Source organism: Puma concolor, chromosome B2 (assembly GCF_028749965.1).
Source record: "Puma concolor isolate L17-30 chromosome B2, mPumCon1.1.hap2, whole genome shotgun sequence".
NCBI lineage: Eukaryota > Metazoa > Chordata > Mammalia > Carnivora > Felidae > Puma > Puma concolor.
This window is the reverse complement of record NC_141671.1, coordinates 51,775,921-51,803,114: the sequence shown is the minus strand read 5'-3', so window position 1 is coordinate 51,803,114 and position 27,194 is coordinate 51,775,921.

The following is a 27,194-nucleotide window of genomic DNA, read 5'->3' as shown; positions in this document are numbered from 1 at the left end:
TGATAGGGATTGCATTAAATATGTAGATTGCTTTGGGTAGTATTGACATTTTAACATATTTTTTCTATCCAGGAGCATGGTATCTTTTTCCATTTGTGTGTGTGTGTGTGTGTCTTCTGCAATTTCTTTCATAAGGTTTCTATAGTTTTCAATGCATGGATTTTTCACCTCTTTGGTTAGATTTATTCCTAGGGTATTTTATGGGTTTTGGTGCAATTGTAAATGGAATCAATTCCTCAATTTCTCTTTTTGTTGCTTCATTGTTGTTGTATAGGAATGCAACCAATTTCTGTGCGTTGATTTTATATCCTGTGACTGCTCAACTCATGGATCAGTTCTAGCAGTTTTTTGGTGGAATCTTTTGGGTTTTCCACCTAGAGTATCATGTCATCTGCAAAGAGCAAAAGTTTGACCTCCTCCTGCTCAATTTGGATGCCTTTTATTTCTTTGTGTTGTCTGATTGCTGAGGCTAAGACTTCCAATACTATGTTGAATAACAGTGGCGAGAGTGGACATCCCTGTTGTGTTCTTGACCTTAGTGGGAAAGCTCTCAGTTTTTCCCCATTGAAGATGATATTAGTATTGGATCTTTCATATATGGCTTTTATGTTCTTAAGGTATGATCCTTCTATTCCTACTTTCTTGAGAAATTTTTGTCAAGAAAGGATGCTGTATTTTGTCAAATGCTTTCTCTGCATCTATTGGGAGGATCGTGTGGTTCTTGTCCTTTCTTTTACTGATGTGATGAATCACATTGATTGTTTTGTGGATATTGAACCAGCCCTGCGTCCCAGGTATAAATCCCACTTAGTCGTGGTGAATAATTTTTTTCATGTATTGTTGGATCCAGTTGGTTAATATCTTGTTGAGATTCTTTGCATCCATGTTCATCAGGGAAATCGGTTATAGTTCTCCTTTTTAGTGGGGTCTCTGGTTTTGGAATCAAGGTAATGCTGGCTTCACAGAAAGAGTTTGGAAGTTTTCCTTCCATTTCTATTTTTTGGTACAGATTCAAGAGAATGGGAGTTAACTTTTCTTTAAATGTTTGGTAGAATTCCCCTGAAAGCCATCTGGCCCTGGACTCTTGTTTTTTGGAAGATTTTTTATTACTTTAATTCGATTTCTTTACCGGTTATGGGTCTGTTCAAGTTTTGTATTTCTTCCTGTTTCAGTTTTGGTAGTTTATATGTTTCTAGGAATTTGTCCATTTCTTCCAGAGTGCCCATTTTATTGGCATGTAATTGCTCATAATATTCTCTTATTATTGTTTTTATTTCTGCTGTATTGGTTGTGATCTCTTCTCTTTCATTCTTGATTTTATGTATTTGTATTGTATTTTATGTATATGTATTTTATGTATTTTCTTTTTGATCAAACTGCTTAGGGGTTTATCAATTTTGTTCATTCTTTCAAAGAACCAGGTTCTGGTTCCATTGATCTGTTCTGGTTTTTTTGGTTTCAATAGCATTGATTTCTGCTCTGATCTTATTTCCTGTCTTCTGCTGGTTTGGGGTTTTATTTGCTGTTCTTTTTCCAGTTCTTTAAGGTGTAAGTTTCAGTTGTGTATCTGAGACCTTTCTTCCTTCTTTATAAAGGCCTGGATTGCGGGGCGCCTGGGTGGCTCAGTCGGTTGAGCGTCCGACTTCGGCTCAGGTCACGATCTGGCAGTCAGTGAGTTCGAGCCCCGCGTCGGGCTCTGGGCTGACGGCTCAGAGCCTGGAGCCTGCTTCCGATTCTGTGTCTCCCTCTCTCTCTGCCCCTCCCCCGTTCATGCTCTGTCTCTCTCTGTCTCAAAAATAAATAAAACGTTAAAAAAAAATAAATAAAAAAAAAAAAGGCCTGGATTGCTATATACTTTCCTCTTATGACCACCTTTGCTGCATCCCAGAGGTGACACATTGAAGTTTTTAAGCTTTGTATAATAATGTGTGTGTGTGTGTGTGTGTGTGTAGCTTTTGCTGCCCATACTTTTGGTGTCATATCTAAGAAATCACTGCCAAATCCAATGGCATAAAGTTTTTCCTGTGTTGTAGGAGTTCTATAATTTGGGGTCTTACATTTACACCTTTAACCCATTTTGAGTTAATGTTTGTATATGGTGGAAGAGAAGGGTCCAATTTCATTCTTTTGCATGTGGACAGTTTTCCCAGCACCATGTATTGGAGTGGTTGTCTTTTCCCTATTGTGTGGTCTTGGGGGAAATCATGTGTCCACATACATGAGGGTTTATTTCTGAGACCTCTATTCTATTTTATAGGTCTATATTGGCGCAGTTGACTTTAAGAAAGAAAAATGATTTGGGTGTGCCTAACCTAATCACATGAGCCATTTAAGAGCAAAGAGTTTTCTCTGGCTGGTCACATGGGCAAAGCAGCATGAGGAAGATTTGACAAAGATATGTTGCTGAGATGGAGGAGGACATGTGGCTAGGACCAGAGAAGCTAACAACTTCAAGGAAATAAACTCTGCTAACAATCTAAATAAGCTTGGAAGTGGGTTTTTCCCTAGGTGAACTTCCTCATGATGATAATACAGCCATCCAACATCTTGATTACAGACTTAGGATACCCTGAACAGAGAACCCAGTAAAAACATGCAATACTCTGACACACAGAACCAGTGAGATAGTAATTTTTTTATTTTGAACTGCTAAGTTTATTTTTTGTTACACAGCAATAGAAAACTAATTAGGCCACTCTAATTCCTAGGGGCCATTTGTCCACTGGAGTCCATGGTTCCTTTGTACTTACCAAAGTACACTGACTAGACATTGTTTATTTTTTATTTTTCTTCTTTCATTTACTTATCTTTAGAGAGAAATTTTAATTAATCTATGTAAGTTTGTAAATAGAAAATACACATACACAGTTCACAAATCAAAATATACAAGATACATAGTAAAAACTCTTCCTGTCACTCTTATTCTTCATTGGCCCCATTCTTACCTCCCAACCCTCTCCTCGGGGAACCACATAAGCTTTTAGTTTCTCAAAATTCTTCCTGAGTTATTTCAAGTGCATATATGTGACAAAGACTGCTAATTACTTCTAATATCAATTCTCTTCTTCTTAAATAGTATTAGAATTTTGAGTATATGGCTATCAGAAATAAAAACTGTATTTCCCAGGCTACTTATAGCTAGGTATGACAAGGAGGGATATAAACAGATGAGCTATGTGGCAGGTTTCAGGAACTTTCCCTGGTGTAGGTTCTCTGCTGCTTCTTCTCCTTCTCCATCCTATTGCTGGAAAGTGGATACATCTACTGACTGAGGGCAAGGCCATACCATAAAGGTGAGGGGCTCGTGGTCTAGAAGGAAATTGTCTCCCTGGGTGTGTCAGGCAATACAGCCCATCTCAGTTCTAGACTACCTTCACCCAGTTATTTACAGAGAAATCATCTTTTTTTTTTTTAAGTCACAATTCTCTTTGGCAATTATCTCTTGTACTGTATTCATCCAAAAAAATCCACATATAAGTAGACCTACACAGTTCAAACCCATGTTGTTCAAGGGTCAACTGTACAGTATCTAAGAAAATATGAAGACACATTCTCCCTGAGTTTTAATAAATAAATAAATAAATAAATAAATAAATAAATAAATAAATAAAGCATTACATAGCTCTTTTGCTTCTTTGATTCAAGATGTCTTTTAGGTCTTTCCATTTTGTATTGTCAGGGATGGCAAGAAGTATATGGGACACTATCAATAGGTAATCAAGAGAAAAATAGCAAGGTCATTTTTTAAAATCCCAGTAATATTTATGACAATTTGGGCAATGTTAGGTGAAACCAATAAGGAAGAGAGAACCACAGTGGGAAGCCACTAGTCTCCTCAGGCCTGAAAAGGTAAGTAGATGGATTGGTTATCAGAACCCAGAAAGACCAGTTGCTGCAGGAAAGGGTGACCCAATAGGAGTGTGGCTTTTATTTTTATTTTTTTTAATGTTTATTTATTTTTGAGAGACAGAGCATGAGTGGGGGAGGGGCAGAGAGAGAGGTAGACACAGAATCCGAAGCAGGCTCCAGTCTCTGAGCTGTCAGTCCAGAGCCCGACGCGGGGCTCGAGCTCATGGACTGTGAGATCATGACCTGAGCTGAAGTCGGACGCTTAACCGAATGAGCTACCCAGGCGCCCCCTTCAGTCATATTTCAAAATCATTGAACTTTAGCCATTACACTGCTCTTCATTTAAATTAGTAGGGGGATCTACAAACTCAATGCAATTCCTATCAAAATGTCAATTGTCTTTTTTGTGGAATTGGACACACTGATCCTAAAATTCATATGGAAATGCAAAGGACCCAAGGAAGGAAAACACGTGTGTGCGCGCGCGCGCGCACACACACACACACACACACACACACACACAGTGAGAATAATAAATAGCTAAGTTAGAAGACTCACATTTCCTGATTTTATTTTTTTAATTTTTTTTAATGTTTATTTATTTTTAAGAGAGAGAGAGAAAGACTGAGCACAAGCAGGGAAGGGGGTAGAGAGAGGGGGAGACACAGAATCTGAAGTAGGCTCCAGTTGAGCTGTCAGCACAGAGCCTGATGCAGGGCTTGAACTCACGAACTGCGAGATCATGACCCGAGCTGAAGTTGGACACTTAACCGACTGAGCCACCCAGGAGCCCCCACATTTCCTGATTTTAAAACTTACTACAAAGCAACAATAAACAAGACTCTGTACTACTCGGATAAGGGTAGAGCTATAGATCAATGGCATAGATTGAGCCCAGAAATAAACCCATATGTTTATATTCTACTGGTTTTCAACAAAGGTACCAAGAACTTTGAATTGGGAAAGAATTGCCTTTTCAACATATGGTCCTGGGACAACTAGGTATCTACGTGGAAAAAATGAATTTGGACCCCTAACTCACACCATATACAACAACTCAAAGGGTGCTTGGGAAGCTCAGTTGGTTAAGCGTCCAACTTCGGCTCAGGTCATGATCTCCCAGTTCATGAGTTTGAGCCCCGCATCAGGCTCTCTGCTGTCAGCACAGAGCCCACTTTGGATCCTCTGTCTGTCTGTCTCTCTCTCTCTGCTCCTCCCCCACTCATACTCTCTTCTCTCTCAAAAATAAACATTAAAAAAACCTAACTCAAAATGGAACCAAGACCTAAACATGAGAACTAAAACTATAAAATCTTAGAAGAAAGCATTGGCATAAATCTCTGTGACTTTGGAGTAGGCATCAGTTTCTTAGAACAACACCAAAAGCACAAGCAACCAAAGAAAAAATAGATAAACTGAACTTCATCAAAATTTAAAACTTGTGTGTGTCAAAAGTCACCATAAACAAAGTGGAAAGGCAACAGAGAGAATGGGGAGACAAAATTTATAAATCACATCTCTGAGAGGGTCTATCTAGAATACATAGAGCCCTAATGATGCAACAGCAAAAAGACAAATAATTCCATTAAAAAGTGGGCAAAGGATTTGAATAGACAGTTCTCCAAAGAAGATATACAAATGGTCAATAGCACATTAAAAAAAAAAAATGCTTAACATTAGTCATTAGAGAAATTCAAATCAAAGCCAGAATGAGTTAGCACTTCATACCTGCTGAGATAGTTATGATAAATAAACAAGAATTGACAAGTATGTGGAGAAAATTGAACTCTTATACGTTACTGGTATAAATATAAAATTGTGTAGGACTGTGGAAAACAGTTTGGAAGTTCATCAAAAGGTCAAAGAATTACTATATCCCAGCTATTTCTCTCCTACGTATATAACCAAAACAAAAAACAAAAAAAACATACATCCACACAAAAACATGTACATGAATGTTTATAGCAGCATTATTCATAATGGCTAAAAAGTAGAAACAATTCTAATATCCATCAATTGATAAACTAATAAAGAAATGTGGTATATCCATGCCATGGAATATTCGGCCATAAAGAGGAATGAGGTACTGATATATGCTACAACACAGATCTGAAAGTATTATTCTAAGTAAAGTAAGGCAGACACAAAAGACCATATATTGTATGATTCACTTTATATTAAATGCCCAGAATAGGCAAACTTGAGCATTGAGCATTCAAAATCTGTTGACAGCCAGATCACCTGGGTGAGGGGAAATCCCTGATGCTAAGGACATATTGTGCAATGTCCTGTTAGCAAGGCACTCTGATGAGAGAGGCTAACTGACATGCACCGTAAAGATCATTTTGTCCCGCAATTACTGAGAAACTCCTCTGTAATGCGTGAATTTGGCAAATGTTCACATGGGTCAAAAATATTTTCCCATTCTGTGCCCATTCAGTCTCCATACCTCTCCCCCACCATATTTCTTTGTCCTGTCCTTTCCTGTCTTGTTCTTTCCCCAATAAGAGGATCACTGCATTGGTTACTGCCTGTCAATTAGGATTGATCCATACATCAGGCCATTTCTCCTTTCGTGCAAAGTGGACAACCAAATGTCCATCGGGTGATCTATCCATTGGGGAAACTTCCCTTCACCACACTTTTTGGGCCACCTCTAAGTAAGGCTGAAATTCAGTGGCCATCTGCATTTTCTGGTGCCAGTACAACATATAGGCCCATAAGTAAAGCAGGCCTGTGCCTTTTCCTTATGTTAACTATTTATAGGGAATCCCCATGTTGCCTCTAGTATAAGTTGAATAAGATACAGCAACACATCATCCCAGGCACCAGGGGAGTCTGAGCTGCCTGATCATGCAGCTTACTTGTGCCTGCCAGATCTCCTCAGCCTGGTCTTGGGTATTCTGTTTCCATGTAACGTTGGAATGCTGCTGCATGTATCCAAGTTTATGATTTTATGGGTCAGAAAATATCCATATCATGATGGGTCCTTCAGGACAGAGTTGATTTGTATGCCATAATCAGACATTCATTCAGTCATTACCAGTACCTAGTAATAATTCAGGAGCTGCTTTTCAAAGAGGGAACAGTTTGTCAGGAGAAGAGAACATGATCTTATTCTGAAATCCTAGGAGTCTGGGTGGTGCTTCTTTTACTGGGTCTTACCAGAGGCTCCATCAAGCATCTCTGTCTGCCATAGACACATTCAAGGCCACTGGGTCTGCCAGATTAGAAGATGTAAGTGGCAGAGCATTTTGTACCACTGCCTTGACTTGCTAGAGTCTTTTCATTGGGCATCACCCACAACTGACCCAGGATATGGATCAGAGCATCATGCCCAAAAGTAGTATACATTGCCTCCAAAATCAGAAGAGGCCTACCAAGCATTGTGCCTCTTTCTTCATGGTACAAGGATCAAAGTGAAGCAACTTCTCTCTCCTTTCAGGGGGGCTATCCAAACATGCCCAAGTTTCCTGGATTTCCATAGAAACATCCCCCACCATGGTCAAAACCCTTTCTGTGTTTATTTCCCATCCTCTGGCATGCATACTTTTTACCATGGCAAGTAGGGTCCTGGCTACTTCTCACTCATCAGGTCCAGTTAATATAACTTTATTAATACAGAAGAGTATGCCACTCTGTAAGATATCCAGATGATTAAGCTCCCACTGGACTATGTTATAACAAAAATAGAGTTGACATAGTCCTTAGGAAAATAGTAAAGATATTAATCTTCCTGCTTATGAAGGCAAACTGCTTTTGTTACCTTTGCTGATAGCAGTGACCAGAAAAGTCTATGGTAAATCAATAGCAGAACACTAGTAAAGGGCTGTGCTGATTTGTGCCAGTAAGATGCTATATCCAGATCCTTAGCTAAGCTTGCCACTAGTCCAGAATAAAGTTGAAACAATCTACATTGTTCAAGACCGTCCAGTTTTTGCATTGTCCAAACAGGTAAGTTAAATGGAGACAGGATAGGAATTACCCATTCTAAGTCTTTGAGTAACCAGTAAAGTCTGTAATTCCCCCAGAGACGTGGTGTTGCTTTTTGTTTAGCATTTTGGGTTGGAGGTCAGATGGGGGCAGTACCGGGGGCTTCTATTTAACTACCTAATGCCACTTCATGGGTCAGGGAGCCAATATGAGGGTTAGTCAGTTTGCAGAGCATATCTGTTATCACTCTACCACCTGGCACAAGGGAAATGAGCACAGATGGGTCCGGGAGCCCACGGGATCCACTTTGCCATGGGCTTGGAACAAGACTTTATCTATTACCTAAACTCTGTAAGTCCTTTCTCAATAAAGGAACCTATAATGGCATTTTGGTTCTCCAGAAATTAGTATCATATTTGAGCCAGTATCTGGTAAGTCCAGGGAGGTCTGGGTATATATATTTTATTGCATCATATAGCCACAGGTAAATGACTACAGGTTCCTCCAAGGAAGGTTTGTGGCCACACTACAGAGTCCTTCTTTAATAGGTCTTATCTCTTCCTCAATCAACAGGCTCTACACCAGTGCACTGTCTTATATATGGAAACTGAACACACCAGGTCAGATTTCTGCCCACCTTCCCTAGAATTCTTTCTGCTTATCAGGTCAAGCTACTACTTCAAGCAACCTTAGAAGTCTGTCTATTTCATTCCTAAGAGCCCTAAGATCAAGTAGCGACCAATCACAGACCCCTACAGATCAAAATCTCTGATTTCCACTCAGAAGCCCTCATGGCTCATTGCAGTAATGCATTCCTTGTCCCTTGCTGTCACTTGGCCTCCACCACTCCAGGATTCCATTATTCCCATTGAAACCCAATTGCAGCATCTCCTTCCCTCACCTCCAGGCTAGAGAGAATAGCCACCACAGGACTTCTCAAAGATGCTGGTGCTCTTTTCACTAACAATGTATTTTCTAACGTCTTAGGAAATGAGCATCCATCCTTCAAACCGTCTATGGTATAGGATTAGCAGGTGGCATAGCGATTTGCACATAAACAATAATTTGAAACATTTCTCTCCTAAGCCTTTGGACCTCTCTTTGTACAGTGTTCCAGGGGATTTACAACACATCATTGTCAGTGTTTGTATGTCAACACTAACTCTAGACCTCAGTAAAACATCCCCACATACCAACACGGGGTGGTGAAGTCCTCCTGAGCTACCTCTATCGCTAGGCTTGGGTGGGGAACAATATTGCCAGAACTGTGCCAAATAGGAGCTGTGGCCTTTGGGAGGGGAGCACTGTCATTGCCAATCTGAGGCCTAGGGGAGAGACAGCCAAGGAACTAACTCCTGTTGGTGTTTCCCCCTCGCCTTAACCGAAGGAAGCCAGAAAGCAGTGGAGCCCAACTGATTCATTCCATAAAGGGTAGCCTTCCAAGGAATAAAACAGGGCAGAGAAGGTAAACAGTGAATTTGGAGAAGAAAACAAACAATATCTAGTATACAGGTCAGTGTATAAAAATTTATTTTTAATGACTGCAGAATATTTCTTTATATGACTATACCAGTGAGTTATATGTAACAGTCCTCTGCTGTTGGATATTTAGGTTGCTTCCAACCTTGTTATTGTAAACAATACCATTATCAATACTATACTGCAATGAATAACCTTACACATGATATTTTTATGATAGAACAAATTTACATTCTAAGTATGCAATTCAATAGCATTAAATACAGTAGCATATTATTGTGCAAACACCATCACCACAATCCATCTCCAGACTGTTTCATCATCCCAAACTGAAACTCTGTACCCATTTAACAATAACTCCGCATTTATCCCTCCTGACCAGGCCCTAGCAACCACTATTCTACTTTCTGTCTTTATGTATTTGACTACTCTAAGTACCTCATATAAATGGGAGCATATAATATTTGTCCTTTTTTTCCAGGTTCTTTCACCTAGCCATTTATTTATAAGCTACTTATGGCTTATTTCACCTATTTCACTGAGACAAAGTTCATCCATATTGTAGCTATACCAGAATTTCATTCTTTTTTTATAGCTGACCAACATTAATATATTTTCCATATATATTCCATATATAATTGATCCAAGGATAAATTCACTTGTAATATTTATGTCTATTGCTGAATTGCACACTCCCTCACAACCCAGTGAAGGGCTTGTAGCAATTTCTACTCCTATCAACAATCTATAAGAGTATCTAATTCCTATATCCTTACCAACACAGTAAGTTGACTTTAGATATTTGCCAACTGGATAAATAGAAGAAAAAAAGATAAAAAGAAGGTATTACATATCTCTTATTGTAAGTTGAGGATTGTATGTTTTAGGTAGGAAATGGGGACACTTTCAAATAATAAATATTTATTAAATATTAAAGAATACTCAAAGGAAATTAGAAAAGGGCAATAAATATTTTTAAAATTCATCTTAGTGAGTAAAGATCTTATTTGTATTATAGCCACCTGGCACCCATTTGCAGGATGCCTTGATATTTGTATACTCCATCCCAAAAGGACTAGCACAGCTCACAAGGTCTCTTTATTTTGGACCCAGACTTTCTATTTGAGAGCCTAGCATCAGGTGGCAGGTGCCTTCTTTGTGGCCACCACCAGGGTCCCTCTTTTTGATGACTACCTTTCTAAGGGAGAGAGGCTGCTGCTCATTCCTAAGGTTCTCTGTCTTGGTTTAGGTTTCTGGTCTGAAAAGTACACCATGATCAGGTAATGGATACCAGAGGTGACACTGGCCTTCATGTGACAGAGTTGGCAGTAATATCTGTGATCCCACTGATCACCAAGATGATACTACTGATCTAGTTGTTATCAGCTTTCTCATGGAGGCTCACCAATCTTTCTAAAGCCATGCAAAGACACTAACCCAGAGGCATGGGCTTAACAGGGTAACCATGTCTTAAAAAGAATCAGAGATAACCCTGATAGAAAAGTAATTTCCTAACTAGTGTGTCCCAAACTTGTTTAATAAAAATCATTTAGGACGTCTGTTCACAGGTGAGTGGTAAATGGCAGAGCCAGGACTCCATGATTTCAAAGCCCTGCTCTTACACACTCCTTACACACAAATACTAATTATATACATTTGGGCAGGTCACTTAACAGCTTCATTTACATATGACCTTATGGTTTATGAAACAATTTCACACCATTATTTAATTATTACAACCCTATGAAGTTGATAAAATTACCTCCATTTTATAGATGCTCAGAAAAGTCGAGTGAATGGCTAAGGCAGGAGTCACACGTTCAAATGCCTCTAGAGACCAGGCAGTTTCATCCATTTTTTTCAATGACTGATTCATTCACTTATCTCTCTAGTAAGCATTTACTCATTCATCAGTTTAAGAAGTATTTATGGAATATCGATGACAAAGGATTTAGCAGTGAATTATATAAAATCCTTGCCTTCGTGGAGGTCACACATTCTGTGAGGAAAGACCAACAGTAAGCTCATAAAGAACAAATTAATAACACAATTTTAGATTATCATATGTACTATGAAAGCAATAAAACAGGCCTTTTGAGTGGGGGTGGGAGGCACTTTTCCCAGGATTGTCTTCTATGATAGCCACTACCCTTCATGTGTCTACTGAGCTTTTGAAATATGGCTAGAGAACATTGAGATAAAATACACACTGGATTTCAAAGAATTAGTACAAAAAAATATAAAATATCAAATATCCTGATCATAATTTTTATGTTGATTACAAGTTGAAATGGTATTTCAGTCATATTGGATAAAATAAATTATTAAAATCAATGTCACTTGGTTCTTTTTGTTTTTAATGTAAAATTACATATGTGGGTCACATTTGTGACTCCCACCATACGTTCTTTGAATGGTGCTGATCCAGATTGACCTGTCAGAAGCAGAGATCTCAGCGATGGGAGAGTTAACCATGAGAAGATCTGAGAGAGGTAGTTCCCCAGGAAGAGGAAACTGTGGGTAGAAACTCACCTAAGGCGGACTGTGACTCTTGATCTTGGAAAACACCAGAGAGTGGTAGAACCTACAGAGAGCAAGAGTATTTCCCACCCAAATCATTTAAATCCAAAATGTTTAAACATCACAAAGGACAAAGAAGTGAGTGCCCGAATTATTTTCTGTCTTGCTCAACCTGCCTTTAGATCATACTGCTCCCACCCTTAAAATGAGTAAATGTGCTGGTCAGGGTCACAGGGAAAGCCAGATCAGCCCCATCAATTCAACCAGCTCAGCTGAGCAGCAGTCAGCCCTGCCAAACCTCCTGCAAATCCGATCACTCAGCCAGAAAATACTAGGAGAATTTTTCTTCTCATTCCAAATCCTGTGTTCTTTCCACTTAGCCTGTTTGGGGCAACAGGTCCCTTTGAGAATCTGCTGATAACTATGGGCCAAATCCACCTCCAGTACCCCCACCACGATATGCCCACATTAATACTGCGTATCATTTAAGGGGCTCAGAAGTCCTTTTCCAAAGCCTATCCATGAACCTCAGATTAAGCTCTGCAGTATAGATATCTGGCTCCTTTCTATGCACCAAACTATAACATGGAGATAAAATCAGTTTCCTTTACATCACTGAAATACTGTCAGGATCAAATAAGATGATGTTAGTGAAATCACTGTCTGAATATACAGTATTACTGGTACATTTGGCTAGGATTTAAGGGCCTATAATGGTAGTGCTAAAGCCCTGAATGGATTTTTTTTAACTGAAGACCTAATTACAGATTTACCAAGAAAGGGAAGAGGCCAAGTAATTTTCAAGTGATATAAATTTGGGGGAATCTATTTTAGATTTGTGTTTCTCATTGCTGCCTGTATCTTAGAATCACTAAGAGAATTTTTTTTAATTTTGATGAGGGCGCCTGGGTGGCCCAGTCATTAAGCACCTAACGGTGAAGTCATGATCTCACAGCTCTGTTCATGAGTTCCAAATCAGGTGAGCTTGTGCTCCAATTCGGGTGAGCCACACTTCTCTCTCACTCTCCCCCTCCTGGGATTCTCTCTCTATGCCACTCACTCACTTTTGCCCTCTGTCTCATAAAATAAATACACATACACACTCATCTATTCATTCTGATGAAATAGCCCAACCCCTCAGAAGGGAATAAGTTATATGTAAAAAATTTGCATGTGCCTTCTGACCCAGCAATACTTCTAGGACTCAATTTCAAAGATGTGATGGTAAACTTTGAAAAGGAGGCAAGTATAAAATTATCCATTGCTGCACTATTTCCAATAGCAAAAGCCTAGAAACAACCCAGTTGTCCAGAGAAGAAGGATTAACATGCTTAAGACTGAACCCCTGCAGGCTAGTTTTCTAGAAAAGCATTGGGCCGCCTGTGAATCTCCCTGGAAATCTTTGGGGCCCTGTGCTTCAGGTGATCAATTCTGGTCTGCTTAGATCCCCGCACCCTCCTCATTCTGATGATGCCAGGGCCAGGGCTAGAACACAATCATCAACATTTTTGTGGAAAATCCTGCCATCATGAAGCCACCTCAAAGAGCTGTGGATCCCAGTGCCTTGATCATCATGGGAGGGCTGGTGATTCTTGCAACCTGAAAACTGATTAGCAGGATCAGACCAGAAACTAGGAGACACCTCACTGTATTGCAATGGCATCCAGTCATGTTGACAAGGGAGGGGTCAGTGCTTCCTCCATCTTTGAGCTTAAATGCCCCATATCACAAGAAAGGGAATCTGGGATTCAGATCAGCATAAAAGGACAAGGAGACACCAATCCTATGTCTGTGAGTTTTTCCTAGTGAATACTGTGCTAACAGGCCTGATATGCACACTACTTGACCATTCGCCCATTTTTACACTCAGCTAGTACAATGAGCTGAGCATCTGGCCAGCCAGTCACTATAACTTCCTGGAAAATAGTCAACAGATCAGGAATCAAAGTCCAACCATGGGGATAGGACAAGTCTCCTTTGGGTAGAATGGCTAGCTATTGGGATGATTAGTCACTAATTGCTTGTGGGAATCTCATGGAACCTCAGCAACAGGAGACCTAGTGGGTAAGACCTCCTGGAATAGAATGTCTTTGTTAGTATAAGCTGGCAAGAGAGTTTCCAAGGAAGGGGTGGGCAGCTCCATTGAATGAAGACTGAACCAGCACTGATACTAGTACCTTTCTGGAATCACTGAAGAATGTTCATCTTATACCTAACCACTTAGTACCTAAGATGGAGAGGAGTTGGAAAAGGCACAGATCACTCTCAAGACTGGCCCAAGGAGGATCCAAAAATTACACTCCCTCCCTTTTGAATATAACTAGTAAAATCAGCAAGGTGAAACAAAAGAAACTGACTTTGTACTTTACCTACTTCCATTATTCCACTGGGAATTGCAAATGGTGATAGTCTAATTCGTTTAATCCTTTTTCACTTATTAGTATTTGTCCATAAAGAACTTCCCTTGATCTACTTTTTGTACATCTTGAGGTACCATACAGGAAAGGCATGAAAATTCCAGGCTTGTTTTCTTTATTTCCTGCCCCCAGATCCAGGCTGTATATTCCTCCAAAAACAGTTTTGGTGTTTAGTGAGAAATTATATTTACAGACCATAATATGGGCTTACCAGTTCTCATTGCTTCTAAGCTGGTTATTTTTTTTTATATGCCTGTTTTGTAAGCAGAGTTAGGACATATGCATTTTTTCAAAGGAGAAAATATGTTAGGATTTTATTCTGACCTTTCCAATTCAAATTTAGGGTTAAAAAGATTTTATAAACCTATCTTATCTTTTCATCTCCTGAAAACTTAGTTCTTTATGATACTAGCATCATTATCAATTTTTTCTATCTTACCTCCCAAGATATACCCACTGATCACAAAGAGAAAGGCAACCAGACCTGACATGCTTACTGACATGAAACAATAGGAAATACGTATTTCATCGCCTAAGGAATATCTTTGCTAAAAATTCCAACCTGAATGTGAAGTAGATCTAATTATTGATTTTCAGAAAATACAGCAAACTAAGCAACATAAGACAAAATAGATGAAGTCAGCAAAAGTCAAAACGAAAAGAGTTTGGGAAGATGATAGAGTAGGAGGATCCTGAGCTCACCTTGTCCCTCTCTCCGCCCCCAACACACACACACACACACACACACACACACACACACACACATCAAGATAACAGCGACATCGATGCAACTAACTCAGAAAATGATCTGAGGACTGGCAGAACAGACCTCCCACAGCTAATCATAAAGAAAAGGCTGCATCAGAAAGGGTAGGAAGGGTGCAGACACAATCAGGAACCAAACCCCTAGTGAGACTAACAACTAACAAGAAGGACATCCCAAGCACAGAGAAGTGAGAGCATCAGAGCCCACCAGACACTGGGGACCCACACTGGGAAGACCAGTCTTCATAACATCCAGCTGTGAAAAACAGCGGGGCTTAACCCAAGAGCTTTAGAAATCAGCTAACTCTGAGAGCTTTTTAAAAACAGTAAGCTCAGCACTGGGAGAGCTAGAGGCTGACGGGAAACTGAATCCCTGCCCTTAGAAAGCCAGCAAACTAAGTAACTTAGACTGAGACACAGCACAGAAGCAGCAGTTTGAAGAGTGCTTGGGGTAAACGTGAGTGAGATTTACTGACTAATCTTAATGCTGGAGGGGTGGGGACCTTTAAGAGATTTCTCCTGGAACTCAGTGATGAACAGAGCTGGCGGCCTCCATTTCTCTTCCCCTCCCTTAGGCTAGATAGTAGGACACTTGTTGGAGCCAGAGCTGCAGTTCCCATCTACCCTGCTAGTACCATGTGTCTTCCATACCCACAGACCCCTGCTGACGGCCCACTCAACCCTCCCACCTTGGCAAGGTGCCCTTCCAAAGCTGCTCCTGCCTTCTCACACCTTGCAGGCAGCCCCTGCAAGGCCCACACCACTCAAAAGTGACTCCTGCACTGGGAAGAGGGAAAGATAACCCCAGACTCCTGCATGCCTGAAGTTCCAGCAGCTCAGCCTCTTAGCTGGCTGTGCAGGGAACAAGCCCTGCCCTCCAGTGCACCTACAGCCATAGCAGATAGGCTAAATGCAGACAGCTAGGCTGACTGCTGGCCCCAACCACCAACAATCCCACGGTGGCCTCAGAGAGCCCTTGCAACAGCGTAGGGACCAAACCCCACCCAATGTACTCAGAGCAGATCATTGCAGCTGGCTGGGCTAAAGGCAAATGGAGCTAAGCCACAACAGAAGGATGCCTACAGCCTACACAGGGGACACTCCTGGAGCACCACATGCTGTTGACCTAGGAGGGGATGGTACCATAGGGCATCACAGGACCTCTTCTATATAAGGCCCCTACTTTCAAGAGTAGAAGATATAGCTGTAACTATTACATCCCTAATACATAGAAACAGAGAGTTAAACAAAATGAGGAGACACAAAAATATGTCCCAAATGAAATAACAAAACAAAATCACGGTCTAGAGTTACATGAAGTGGAGTTAAGCAATATACTTGATAAAGAATTCAAGGTTATATCATAAAAATATTCACTGGACTTGAGTAAGAGTGAGCGAACGCACTGAGAACTTCAATAGATATATATATATATATGTATGTATGTATGTATGTATGTATGTATGTATGTATGTATGTATATATAGGATCGGGGCCAACCTGGCAGAGAAGTAGGGGGATCCATATGTCCCGCATCTCTCAAACAAAGAAGTGTAGAAGCCAAAGGACTTTGAACACCAGAGCATGGGAGGAAACGAGACTGAAACTACTAGGAAGAAAATGGGAAAGCTGGAAAAAAGATAGGTGGATAATTGCAAACTGGGGGAGATTTTAAAAAAGGCCTCAGGCACAGAGGGGAGGGACCCCCTTCTGCGGAGAGACAAAGGGCAAAGAAAGAGCAGCTAGGGAAGTGCAGGACCATAGCTGGACAGGAGAGAGACCTCAGACTGAGACTGAGAGGGATACGATCTCTAACTGCGGGGCTTTCTTCTGACTGGAGCCGGCTCCCTGTTCGTGCACCTGGGGAGGAGAGGAGCCAGCCTTGGGTGCAGTGGTAGGTCAAGGGCTCAGTCCGCAACTGGAGAAAGTGATTCCCTCCCTGGAGGGCTGCATGATAGCACGGAACCTGCCTGCGTCTGCCACCCCTGGGCGCAGTGGCCAGGCCAAGGGCTCAGTCTGCAAGAGGAAAAGCCTGCTGTTTCCCTGGAGTACTATGGGAAAAGACAAAGCCTCCCTGCATCCACCACCCCGGGGGCTCGAGGTGGCTAGGGCAGCAGCTCTCAGTCCACAGTAGGAGAAGGCTGTCCTCCCTGAAGTGCTGCGGCAAAGACAAAGCCAGCCAGGACCACATATTGCTGCCCTGAGAGGTGCTTCCCCAGCACCAGAGTACATGGAGCAGGACTTTGAATCCTAGCCAAGCACAGGGTCAGGGGTGTTGGTAGAGCGAGAAGGACCGTCCCATCTGCACTCGATGCACAGTGAGGACAACTCAAACTGAGTCCACTGGTCTGGCTCTGTGGAGAAGAGACTGGGGGAACACCATTCCCCTCAACACCACCACCACCACCACAGCAGGGCCTCAGGGATCACTCCCGGGGCCCATAGTGGAGGTGGGTCCAGAAAATGCCAAACCACACCCCTTTGCACTGGGTACCTGTGTATCCACCAGAGCGGCACAGACCCTGTGGACAGCTACTACCCATAAGTACTGAAGCATTGCCTGGATTAACTCTAGGTCAATTCTGGATATAAAGATATATTCCCACTCCCCCCTTTTCTCCTCATCTCTTCCCTCCCCTAGGCTGGGTACTCTGGTTATTGGTCTGTCTAAACAGGCATATTGAATCCATTGTTTTGATACATGTTCTACACCTCCGTCTTTACACTCCTTTCTCTCTGGAATAATCAAGCCATATAGTTTCTCTGTCTGGGTAACTTTATCTTTGTTTCATTTTTCCCACCTCCTTTATTTTCCTTTCTCTCTCTCTAGATTAAGCCTTTTAGTCTCTCTGCCTCATCAACGTTTATTTCCACCATCCCCCACTCCTGTCATTTCTTTGTATGTGCTCTTCCATCAGCACCGCCTCCACCCTCTTGTTTACTTGTAGTCGGTGTTTTTGGGTTGTTTTTAATATTCAGGTTTTTGTTTTCATTCGTTTGTTTGTGTTATTTGTTTGCGTGTTTGCATGTTTTTGTCTCCTGTTTGTCTGTTTTCCTTTACAGGGCTACTCCAAGGAACAAATCAAAGCACACCTAGTGGAGGGTACAAAATAGTACTATGAGTACGGTAATAAAATAACCAAAGTCACAACAACAGAGAACGAGTAACAAGCCCCAAAAAAACACCTCCTGAAGGGCCAGGCCCTGGACAGTGTATGACACCCCTTTAATATAGCAGTGTGCAAGGTGCAGAGCACACAAGCTTTTAAAATGCATAAGGGACAGAAAACTAGCCAAAATGATGAAATGGAAGAATTCTATTCAAAAGAAACTTTAGGAAGTAGTGACAGCTAATGAGTTGATCAAAACCAATTTAAGGAATATAACGGAACAAGAATTTAGAATAATAGTCATAAAATTAATTGCTGGGCTTGAAAAAAGCATAGAGGACAGCAGAGAATCTATTGCTACAGAGATCAAAGGACTAAAAAATAGTCATGAGGAACTAAAAAATGTTATAAATGAGGTGCAAAATAAAATGGAGGCGGCCATAGCATGGATTGAAGAGGCAGAGGAGAGAATAGATGAATTACAAGATAAAATTGTGGAAAAAGAGGAAGCTGACAAAAAATGAGAGATAAAAAATCCAGGAATATGAGAGGAGAATTAGAGAACTAAGTGATGCAGTCAAACGGAACAATATCCGTATCATAGGAATTCTAGAAGAAGAAGAGAGAGAGAAAGGGGCTGAAAGTGTACTTGAATAAATCACAGCTGAGAACTTCTCCGATCTGGGGAAGGAAACAGGCATTGAAATCCAAGAGGCACAGAGAACTCCCTTCAGAGGTAACTTGAATCGATCTTCTGCACGACATATCGTAGTGAAACTGGCAAAATACAAGGATAAAGAGAGAATTCTAAAGGCAGGTAGGGATAAAAGGACCCTAACATACAAAGGTAGACACATAAGGGTAGTAGCAGACCTATATACTGAAACTTGGCAGGCCAGAAAGGAGTGGCAGGAAATCTTCAATGTGATGAACAGAAAAATATAGGCAGCCGAGAATCCTTTATCCAGCAAGTCTGTCATTCAGAATAGAAGGAGAGAGAAAGGTTTTCCCCAACAAACAAAAACTTAAGGAATTAATCACCACTAAACCAGCCCTACAAGAGATCCTAAGGGTGACTCTGTGAGTGAAATTTGCAAGGACCACAAAGTACCAGAGACACCACTACAAGCATGAAACCTACAGACATCACAATGACTCTAAACCCTATCTTTCTATAATAACACTGAAGGCAAATGGACTAAATGCTCCAACCAAAAGACACAGGGTATCAGAATGGATAAAAAAACAAGACCCAACTATTTGCTGTCTACAGGAGACTCATTTTAGACCTGAGGACACCTTCAGATTGAAAGTGAGGGGATGGAGAACTATCTATCATGCTACTGGAAGTCAAAAGAAAGCTGGAATAGTCATACTTATATCAGACAAACTAGACTTTAAATTAAAGGCTGTAACAAGAGATGAAGAAGGGCATTATATCATAATTACAGGGTCTATCCATCAGGAAGAGCTAACAATTATAAATGTCTATGTGCCGAATACAGGAGCCCCCCAACATATAACATAATTAATCACAAACATAAGCAACCTTATTGGTAGTTGTGTGGTAATTGCAGGAGACTTTAATAATCCACTTACAACAATGGATAGATCATCTAGACACAGGACAATAAAGAAACAAGGACCCTGAATGATACATTGGATCACATGGACTTGACAGATATATTTAGAACTCTGCATCCCAAAGCAACAGAATGTACTTTCTTCTCGAGTGCACATGGAACATTCTCCAAGACAGAGCACATACTGGGTCACAAAACAGCCCTTCTAAGTATAAAAGAGATGAGATCATACCATGCACACTTTCAGACCACAATGCTATGAAACTTAAAATCAACCACAGGAAAAAGTCTGGAAAGCCTCCAAAAGCATGGAGATTAAACAACACCCTACTAAAGAATGAATGGGTCAACCAGGCAATTAGAGAAGAAATTTAAAAATATATGGAAACAAATGAAAATGAAAATACAACAATCCAAATGCTTTGGGATACAGCAAAGGCAGTCCTCAGAGGAAAATACATTGCCATCCAGGCCTATCTCAAGAAACAAGAAAAATCCCAAATACAAAATCTAACAGCACACCTAAAGGAAATAGAAGCAGAACAGCAAAGACACCCCAAACCCAGCAGAAGAAGAGAAATAAGATCAGAGCAGAAATAAACAATATAGAATCTAAAAAAACTGTAGAGCAGATCAATGAAACCAAGAGTTGGTTTTTTGAAAACATAAACAAAATTGATAAACCTCTAGCCAGGCTTCTCAGAAAGAAAAGGGAAAGAACCCAAATAGATAAAATCATGAATGAAAATGAAATTATTACAACCAATCCCTCATAAATATAAGCAATTATCAGGGAATACTGTGAAAAATTATATGCCAACAAAATGGACAACCTGGAAGAAATGGACAAATTCCAAAGCAGCCACACACTCCCAAAACTCAAATAGGAAGATACAGAAAATTTGAACCGACCCATAACCAGTGAAGAAATTGAGTCAGTTATCAAAAATCTCTCAACAAATGAGAGTCCAGGACCAAATGGCTTCCCTGGGGAATTCTACCAGATGTGTAAAGCAGAGATAATACCTATCCTTCTCAAGCTATTCCAAAAAAATAGAAAGGGAAGGAAAACTTCCAGACTCATTCTATGAAGCCAGTATTACTTTGATTCCCAAACCAGACAGAGACCCAGAAACAAAAGAGAACTACAGGCCAATATATCTGATGAACATGGATGCAAAAATTCTCAACAAGATACTAGCAAATCAATCAACAGCATGATCAAGTGGGATTCGTTCCTGAGCTGCAGGGCTGGTTCAACAATCGCAAATCAATCGATGTGATACATCACATTAATAAAAGAAAAGATAAGAACCATATGATCCTGTCAATCGATGCAGAAAAAGCATTTGACAAAATTCAGCGTCCTTTCTTAATAAAATCCCTCAAGAAAGTTGGATGGAAGGAACATACTTAAACATCATAAAAGCCATTTATGAAAAGCCCACATCTAATATCATCCTCAATGAGGAAAAACTGAGAGCTTTCCCCTGAGATCAGGAACACGACAGGGATGTCCACTCTCATCACTGATGTTTAACATAGTGTTGGAAGTTCTAGTATCAGCCATCAGACAACAAAAGGAAATCAAAGGCATCAAAATTGGCAAAGATGAAGTCAAGTTTTCACTTTTTGCAGATGACCTGATATTATACATGGAAAATCCGACAGACTCCACCAAAAGTCTGCTAGAACTGATACATGAATTCAGCAAAGTTGCAGGATTCAAAATCAATGTACAGAAATCAGTTGCATTCTTATACACTAATAATGAAGCAACAGAAAGACAAAGAAACTGATCCCATTCACAATTGCACCAAGAAGCATAAAAATACCTAGGAATAAATCTAACCAAAGATTTACAAGATCTGTATGCTGAAAACTATAGAAAGATTATGAAGGAAATTGAAGATATAAAGAAATGGAAAAACGTTCCATGCTCATGGGGTTGGAAGAATAAATATTGTTAAAATGTCAATACTACCCAAAGCTATCTACACATTCAATGCAATCCCAATCAAAATTGCACCAGCATTCTTCTCAAAGCTAAAACAAGCAATCCTAAAATTCATATGGAACCACAAAAGGCCCCGAATAGCCAAAGTAATTTTGAAGAAGACCAAAGCAGGAGGCATCACAATCCCAGACTTTAGCCTCTACTACAAAGCTGTAATCATCAAGACAACATGGTATTGGCACAAAAACAGACACATAGACCAATGGAATAGAATAGAAACCCCAGAACTAGACCCACAAAAGTATGGCCAACTAATCTTTGAGAAAGCAGGAAAGAACATCCAATGGAAAAAATCTCTTTAACAAATGATGGTGGGAGAACTGGACAGCAACATGCAGAAGAATGAAACTAGACCACTTTCTTACACCATTCACAAAAATAAACTCAAAATGGATAAAGGACTTGAATGTGAGACAGGAAACCATTCAAAACCCTAGAGGAGAAAGCAGGAAAAGACCTCTCTGACTTCAGCCACAGCAATTTCTTACTTGACACATCCCCAAAGGCAAGGGAATTAAAAGCAAAAATGAACTATTGGGACCTCATGAAGATAAAAAGCTTCTGCACAGCAAAGGAAACAACCAACAAAACTAAAAGGCAACCAACAGAATGGGAAAAGATATTTGCAAATGACATCTCGGACAAAGGGCTAGTATCCAAAATCTATAAAGAGTTCACCAAACTCCACACCCGAAAAACAAATAACCCAGTGAAGAAATGGGCAGAAAACATGAATAGACACTTCTCTAAAGAAGACATCCAGATGGCCAATAGGCACATGAAAAGATGCTCAATGTCGCTCCTCATCAGGTAAATACAAATCAAAACCACACTCAGATATCACCTCATGCCAGTCAGAGTGGCCAAAATGAACAAATCAGGAGACTATAGATGCTGGCGAGGATGTGGAGAAACGGGAACCCTCTTGCACTGTTGGTGGGAATGCAAATTGGTGCAGCCCCTCTGGAAAGCAGTGTGGAGGTTCCTCAGAAAATTAAAAATAGATCTACCCTATGACCCAGCAATAGCACTGCTAGGAGTTTACCCAAGGGATACAGGAGTACTGATGCATAGGGGCACTTGTACCCCAATGTTTATAGCATCACTCTCAACAATAGCCAAATTATGGAAAGAACCTAAATGTCCATCAACTGATGAATGGATAAAGAAATTGTGGTTTATATACACAATGGAGTACTACGTGGCAATGAGAAAGAATGAAATATGGCCCTTTGTAGCAACATGGATGGAACTGGAGAGTGTTATGCTAAGTGAAATAAGCCATACAGAGAAAGACAGATACCATATGGTTTCACTCTTATGTGGATCCTGAGAAACTTAACAGAAACCCATGGGAGAGGGGAAGGGAAAAAAAAAAAGAGGTTAGAGTGGAAGAGAGCCAAAGCATAAGAGACTCTTAAAAATTGAGAACAAACTGAGGGTTGATGGGAGGTGGGAGGGAGGTGTGGGTGGGTGATGGGTATTGAGGAGGGCACCTTTTGGGATGAGCACTGCGTGTTGTATGGAAACCAATTTGACAATAAATTTCATATATTAAAAATAAATGAATAAATATCTTAAAATATTAAAAAACAGAACAAAATTAATGCACAGAAATCAGTTGCATTCTTGTACACTAATAATGAAGCAACAGAAAGACAAATAAAGAAACTGATCCTATTCACAATTGTACCAAGAATCATAAAATACCTAGGAATAGCCTAGGAATAAACCTAACCAAAGATGTAAAAGATCTGTATGCTGAAAACTATAGAAAGCTTATGAAGGAAATTGAAGAAGATACAAAGAAATGGAAAAACATTCCATGCTCATGGATTAGAAGAATAAATATTGTCAAAATGTCAATACTACCCAAAGCAATCTGCACATTTAATACAATCCCAATCAAAATTGCACCAGCATTGGGGCGCCTGGGTGGCGCAGTCGGTTAAGCGTCCGACTTCAGCCAGGTCACGATCTCGCAGTCCATGAGTTCGAGCCCCGCGTCGGGCTCTGGGCTGATGGCTCAGAGCCTGGAGCCTGTTTCCGATTCTGTGTCTCCCTCTCTCTCTGCCCCTCCCCCGCTCATGCTCTGTCTCTCTCTGTCCCAAAAAAAATTAAACTTTGAAAAAAAAAATTAAAAAAAAAAAAATTGCACCAGCATTCTTCTCAAAGCTAGAACAAGCAATCCTAAAATTTGTATCGAACCACAAAAGACACCGAATAGCCAAAGTAATTTTGAAGAAGAAAACCAAAGCAGGAGGCATGACAATCCCAGACTTTAGCCTCTACTACAAAGCTGTAATCGTCAAGACAGCATGGTATTGGCATGAAAACAGACACATAGACCAATGGAATAGAATAGAGAACCCAAAACTGGACCCACAAATGTAGGGCAAACTAATCTTTGACAAAGCAGGAAAGAATATCCAGTGGAAAAAAGACAGTCTCTTTAACAAATGGTGCTGGGAGAACTGGACAGCAACATGCAGAAGAATGAAACTAGACCACTTTCTTACACCATTCACAAAAATAAACTCAAAATGGATGAAGGCCCTGAATGTGAGACAGGAAACCATTCAAAACCCTAGAGGAGAAAGCAGGAAAAGACCTCTCTGACCTCAGCCGCACCAATTTCTTACTTGACACATCTCCAAAGGTAAGGGAAATTAAAAGCAAAAATGAACTATTGGGACCTCATGAAGATAAAAAGCTTCTGCACTGCAAAGGAAACCATCAACAAAACTAAAAGGCAACCAACAGAATGGGAAAAGATATTTGCAAATGACATATTGGACAAAGGGCTAGTATCCAAAATCTATAGAGAACTCACCAAACTCCACACCCAAAAAAACAAATAATTCAGTGAAGAAATGGGCAGAAAACATGAATAGACACTTCTCTAAAGAAGACATCCAGATGGCCAACAGGCACATGAAAAGATGCTCAACGTCACTCCTCATCAGGGAAATACAAATAAAAACCGCACTCAGATCTCACCTTATACCAGTCAGGGTGGCTAAAATAAACAAATCAGGAGACTATAGATGCTGGCGAGGATGTGGAGAAACAGGAACCCTTTTGCATTGTTGGTGGGAATGCAAACTGGTGCAGCCGCTCTGGAAAACAGTGTGAAGGTTCTTCAAAAATTAAAAATAGATCTACCCTATGACCCAGCAATAGCACTGCTAGGAATTTACCCAAGGGATACAGGAGTACTGATGCATAGGGGCACTTGTACCCCAATGTTTATAGTAGCACTTTCAACAATAGCCAAATTATGGAAAGAGCCTAAATGTCCAACAACTGATGAATGGATAAAGAAGTTGTGGTTTATGTATACAATGGAATACTACTTGGCAATGAGAAAGAATGAAATCTGGCCATTTGTAGCAACTTGGATGGAACTGGAGAGTGTTATGCTAAGTGAAATAAGTCTTACAGAGAAAGACAGATACCATATGTTTTCACTCTTATGTGGATCCTGAGAAACTTAACAGAAGGCCATGGGGGAGGGGAAAGAAAAAAAAAAGAGAGGGAGGGAGCCAAACCATAAGAGACTCTTAAAAACTGAGAACAAACTGAGGGTTGATGGGGAGTGGGAGGGAGGGGAGGGTGGGTGAGGGGCATTGAGGAGGGCACCTGTTGGGATGAGCACTGGGTGTTGTATGGAAACCAATTTGACAATAACTTTCATACTAAAAAAATAAAAAAAATACACATTTTGGTAAATTTAGAATTTTCCCTTAGTATCTTAATAAACCAATATATTGTCAACACCACAGTCATTTGAAAATAAAACACACCCCATAACATAAAAAAAGAGAGATAAAAAATATATATAAAGAAAGAACCAGAGAAGAACTCAGTAACTAAAACTAAAAAAAAAAAAAATACACTAGAGGGAATCAAGAGCAGATTAGATGGACAGAAGAACAAATCAGTGATCTGGAAGACAGGGTAATGGAAAGCAACCAAGCTGAACAGCAAAAAGTAAAAAGAGTAATAAAAACTGATAATAGGTTAAGAAAACTCAGCAATATCATCAAACACAGTAACATTTGCATTATAGGAATCCCAGAAGAAGAAGACAGAGAGAAAGGAACAGAAAGCATATTTAAAGAAATAATAGCTGAAACTTCCATAATCTGGGGAAAGAGAAATCCAGGTTCAGGAATCACAGAGAGCTCCGAACAAGATGAACCCAATAAGTCCACACCAAGACACATAATAATCAAAATGGCAGAAGTGGTGATAAAGAGAACATTTTAAAGAGCAGGAAGAGAAAACAGGTACATACAAAGGAGCCCCCATAAAGTTATCAGATGATTTTTCAGCAGAAAATTTGCAGGCCAAAGGGAGTAGCATGATATATTCAAAGTGTTGAAATGTAAAAACCTACTACCAAGAATACTCCACACAGGAAGATGATCATTCAGAATTGAAGCAGAAATAGAGTCCCAAACAAAAAAAGTTAAAGGAGTTTATCACTACTAAGCCAACCTTGTAATAAATGTTAGGGGGAATTCTTTAAGTGTAAAAAAAATAAAATGCCATAAGGAGAAGGACATTATGAAAGGATAAAAATTCGCTGGTAAAAGCAAACATATAACAAAGGAAGTAGATTAATCACTTCTAAGTCATTCGTGGAGGTTAAAACACAAATGTAGTAAAATCAATTATCTATAAAAAATAGTCAAGGGGTGTGCCAATAAAAAAGTAAAAAGTGACATTATATACCTAAAATATGAGGGGTAAAATTTAGAGATTTTATTTATTTTTCGATAGAGAGAGAGGGGGAGAGAAGGAAGGGGGGGGGAGGAGAGGGGCAGAAGGAAACAGAAATCTCAACCAGGCTCCAGGCTCAGCGTGGAGCCCAATGTGGAGCTCAATTCCATGACCCTGGGATCATGACCTGAGCCAAAATCAAGAGTAGGACAACCACCAACTGAGCCACCCAGGCACCCCAAATTTAGAGCCTTGAGAATATGCTTCAGCTTAAGCAACCATCAACTTAATGTGAACTGCTATACACATAAGATGTTATGTATGAACCCGATCGTAACCATAAATTAAAAATCTATAATAGATACATAAAAAATAAAGAGAAAGAAAACCAAGCATAACACTAAAGATAGCCATTAAACCACAAGGGAAGAGAGCAAAAGAGGAAGAGAGAACTACAAAAGCAACCATCAACAACTAGCAAATGGCAGTAAGTACATACATATCAATAATGATTTTAAATGTAAATTAACTAAATGCTCCATTCAAAAGATATAGAATGATGGAATGGATGAAAAACCAGAACCCATCTATATGGTGTGTTCAAGAGACTCACTACAGACCTAAAGAGACATACAGACTACTAGGGAAGGGATGGAAGTAGAAAAAAAAAGCTGGGGTACCAATCCTTAGATGAAATACACTTTAAAACAAAGACTGTAATGAGAAACGAAGAAGGGCACTACATAATGATAAAGGGATCAATCCAACAAGAAGATAAAACAATGATAAATAT